Genomic DNA, 4,779 nt, shown 5'->3' on the forward strand with positions numbered 1-4,779 from the left:
GCCGGAGAAACGGGGGAGTGTCTGGGCGAACGCTGGGTGTGTTTGTGACGTCAAACCAGGAACGACAAGCAGTGAAATGATCGCAGATGCCGAGTAAGTCTGGAGCTACTCAGAAACTGCTACGAGGTGTGTAAAAGCAATATTGCGAATACATCGTTCGCAATTTTAAGATGCTAAGATTCACTCCCAGTAGGCGGCGGCTTAGCTTGAGCAAATCTGCTAAAATCCGCTTGCGAGCGAACAACTCGGAATGACCCCCCATAGTTTCTCTACTATCATACCACACTGGAAACGCCCGAATCTGTTCGATCTTGGAAGCTAATCAGTGTTGGGCTGGGTCAGTACTCAAGTGGGTGACCACTGAGGAAGACTCAGTGTAGTAGAGTACAAATTCGATCCACATGCTTAGTGTCTAACACTGACAGCAGATTCACCCTGTTATCTTCCTTCACCCTATTCTCTTGCAAAATAATTTTTCTCTTTAGCTATACTATTATACTAATCAGAATCACAACTATTACTTAGACTAACATTTTATTACCATCTCATACAGGCACATGATATAAGCATTTTACAACTTTGCACGAAATAAAGACCTCTTCGTAAACCTTATAACTTATTTAGCTAAATTCATACACCCCAAACAAGCGCAGGACAGTGACCTACCCATGAATTATTGTTATTTATCTAGGTAAATTCCTAAACAAACATTCTTAATCCAACCTAGACAGCCGCAAATTGTTATTTAATATTTGTATTAATTTTGTTATCTTTCCATCTAACTACTGAGCATTTTATGTGATATCAATAAAAGTTGATTTTATTATTTATCTACTTTCAATATTCTCATACTATCTTAAAGTCAAGAGTGCACCCACACAAGAGTCTTCTATTTTCCTGTATATTGTTTTCTGTTTCAATACTGACTCAGGGTGCACCGCCAAATCAAATATGGATTAGAAAGCATAGCATTCTTCAGTTCTATCTATGTATTTTGGTAATTCTAATATTGTATCTTCAATTTTGTATATTTCCTGTGCGGTATCCCCCCAACTATGGCTTCAGGACATCCCAGACCATTGTTTGTATTACCAATGCTTTTTCCAGTTGAAGAAATACCCTCTGTACTTCCGTGTCGAGCATAATCCTTAGAAAGGACAACCTCCTGGTTGGTTCCAAGTGTGATTTTGGAAGGTTCAGAATCCAACCGTGGACACTGAGAAGATCGGTCGTGAGAGCAATGGACCACAATAGTTTCTCCCTGGACGATGCCTTTATCAGCAGATCGTCCAGATATGGAATGATGTTCACTCCCTGTCTGCGAAGGAGAACCATCATCTCTGCCATCACCCTCGGTGCCGTTGAGAGGCTGGAACTGGAAATGACAGTCCAACAAGGCAAAGCGGAGATACGCCTGATTTGGCAGCCAAATCGGAATGTGGAGGTACGCATCCTTGATATCCAGGGATACCAGGAATTCCCCCTCCTCCAGACTTGATATCACCGCTCTTAGAGACTCCTGTCACAACTGAGGGCCTGAGCTGACGGGAGGCAGCCTCAGTTGTAGGGGCTGAGATGTACCGGAACCTGGGAGGTTGTATCAGACCCCTGGACATGTAAGTAACATGAATAATAACTGCCCGAAGGCGTGACCACGACAACTTAGATAAAAGTCAATGATGTTTATTATGACAACTCCGCATCACAGCAGCAATAAAAGAAAACGTAAAAGTCAGCAAAGAATAAATACAGTTCCTGAGTACTACAGCATGGCAGGAGCCACAGGGCACTGGTAGTGTGAGATAGTTCTTATGATCTTCTAGATGGAAAGTCCTTACCAGGCCCGGTAGTAGCAATGGAGATAACCCAGGATTATACCAGCTGGTGTTCCAGGAAGAGCTGGGTTGCTGAAGGTAAAACAGCTGCTGTGGATACTGGCTGGAACCAGACTGTTGTTAGCACGGAGTGGATACTGGCTGGAACCAGTTAAATAATAAATGAACTTTGGGAGCGATGAAATGTGAACTGAAATGTAGAACTTGAGAGCGGAGAAATAATAATTCCGGTGGAGAGTGGTAAAGTGTAGAAAGGACACCGGCCCTTTAAGGGAAGCTGTACTCTGCTGGAAGCTGAGGCTGGAAGCAGGTAGTGTTGTAGCTGGAAACAGATGAATCCACAATGGATTGGAGAGTCAGGCTACACCGCAGGTGGAATGCTGGTGCGGGTCTCTATGGTGGAAGTCTTGAGACAGGAGCTGGAACCTGGAAGACAATCATAGAAGAGAGACAAACAGGAACTAGGTTTGACAACCAAAGCACTGACGTCTTCCTTGCTCAGGTACAGCTTACTTATACCTGCAGCAAGGAAGGGGTTGGCTAGGCAATTATGCAAATCAACAACACAGACAGCAGATTGGTGGAAATGATCAGATGACAGAATCCAAGATGGCTGCGCCCATGCAGACACTTGGAGGGAAGTTTGGTTTGTAATCCATGTGGTCTGGGAAACAGTAATGGCGGCGCCGGCCACCGGAGACAGGAGACGCCAGGCTGATAGATGCACATTTAACCACGCGGGCACAGCGGAGGCCGCGGCTGATGAAAAGACCACTCTGTATGTGGAAACTCAGGAACAGCGGAATCCGGTCCTGGAACGCTGAGCCCGCCTTAGGAGGCATCTGAAGGGTAAGTAATGGCGTCCAGATACCCGGATCGTGACAGCACCCCCCCCTTTAGGAGTTGCCCCAGGACACTTCTTAGGCTTTAAAGGAAACTTTGCGTGGAAATTTCGGACCAAGGCAGGAGCATGGACGTCAGAGGCATTGGTCCAAGAGCGTTCTTCAGGACCATAGCCCTTCCAGTCAATGAGATACTGAAGTTGACCGTAACGGTGACGTGAGTCCAGGATCTTGGCCACTTCATACTCAACGCCTCGTTGAGTTTGGACTTTCGGAGTTGGTGGAAGTGAGGAATGAAACCGATTCAAGATTAGCGGTTTCAACAGGGAAACATGGAATGTCCTGGGTATTTTTAAGAAGGGAGGTAACTGGAGTCTGTAAGCAACAGGATTGATGACTTGATCAATTTTGAAAGGACCGATGTAGCGAGGTGCAAACTTCATACTGGGAACTCTTAACCTCAAATTCTTCGTGGATAACCATACCCGATCACCCACCTTGAGAGCAGGAACTGCTCGACGCTTCTTATCCGCAAACTTCTTGTACCTGAACGATGCCTTGAGCAGAGCTGATCGTACGCTCTTCCAGATATTGGCAAACTGATGCAAGGTGATATCCACTGCGGGAACAGAAGTTGCTGGAAGCGGTTGGAACTCAGGGACTTTAGGGTGGAATCCAAAGTTGGTGAAGAATGGTGTTGAAGAAGATGAAGAATGATACTGGTTGTTATGACAGAACTCGGCCCAGGGAAGTAATTGAACCCAGTCATCTTGAGAGGAGGACACATAGATGCGGAGGAAGGCCTCCAAGTCCTGATTCACCCTCTCAGTTTGACCATTGGTCTGAGGATGGTAAGCCGTGGAAAACTTTAACTTGACTTGGAGGACTTGACATAAACTTCGCCAGAATTTGGCTGTGAATTGAACTCCTCGATCTGAGATAATTTCTTCTGGAAGACCGTGGAGTCGGAAGATCTCTTGTATGAATACTTGAGCCAACTTGGAAGCTGACGGAAGACCGGTGAGAGGAATGAAGTGTGCCATCTTGGTGAACCGGTCAACTACCACCCAGATGGTATTGAACTTGTTGCACATGGGCAAATCTGTAATAAAATCCATCGACAAATGGGTCCATGGTCGACGGGGAACAGATAGTGGAACCAGTTGCCCCGCAGGCGACTGGCGGGATACTTTATGTTGAGCACACTTTGGGCAAGATGCAATAAACTCCAAAACGTCCTTTTTCAGAGTTGGCCACCAATAGGACCTAGAGATAAACTCCAGGGTTTTTTGGATACCTGTATGTCCGGCAAAACGGGAAGCATGGGCCCAATGCATGAGCTTCTTCCTTAGTGTCGGCTTCACAAAACTTTTCCCTGATGGGGGCGTAGAGTCCATCCCTACCGTGGAGAATGCCAACGGATTTATAATAGGATGCTTGTCTGAAGACTCTGACTCATTTTCTTGCTCCCATGAGCGGGAAAGGGCATCGGCCTTGCGATTCTGAGAGCCCGGACAGAACTGGAGTTTAAAGTCGAACCTGGAAAAGAAAAGTGCCCATCTGGCCTGACGAGGGTTGAGACATTGTGCGCCTTTTAGATATAGAAGGTTCTTGTGGTCTGTAAGGATGGTAATTGAATGAGAAGCTCCCTCCAACAGATATCTCCACTCCTCTAGAGCGAGCTTGATGGCTAGCAACTCCTGGTCGCCAATGGCATAGTTGCGCTCCGCTGGGGAGAACTTCCGTGAGAAGAAACTGCAAGGATGTAAATGACCATCTTTAGCCCTCTGAGATAACACCGCTCCTACTCCAACGGAGGAGGCATCCACCTCTAAGATGAAAGGAGAGTCGATGTCAGGCTGTTTCAGGACAGGTGCAGAGATGAACCTCTGTTTTAAAAGATGAAAAGCTTGCATGGCTTCTTCAGACCACTTGGACGGGTTAGCACCCTTCTTGGTGAAAGCAGTAATAGGCGCCACAATGGTGGAAAAGTCTCGTATAAACTTTCGGTAATAATTGGCGAACCCTAAGAACCTCTGGACCCCTTTGAGGGTTAAGGGTACCGGCCAATTCTGGATTGCTTGTAGTTTCTCAGGATCCAT

General features: G+C 46.3%; 1 pseudogene; it reads left to right on the forward strand.

Annotated features, from left to right (window-relative positions):
- The first annotated feature begins 267 nt into the window (after nt 1–267).
- Nucleotides 268–386, forward strand: LOC134940400 (5S ribosomal RNA; annotated as a pseudogene).
- The last annotated feature ends 4,393 nt before the right edge of the window (nt 387–4,779 follow it).

This window comes from Pseudophryne corroboree, chromosome 1, assembly GCF_028390025.1.
Source record: "Pseudophryne corroboree isolate aPseCor3 chromosome 1, aPseCor3.hap2, whole genome shotgun sequence".
NCBI classification, from domain to species: Eukaryota; Metazoa; Chordata; class Amphibia; order Anura; family Myobatrachidae; genus Pseudophryne; species Pseudophryne corroboree.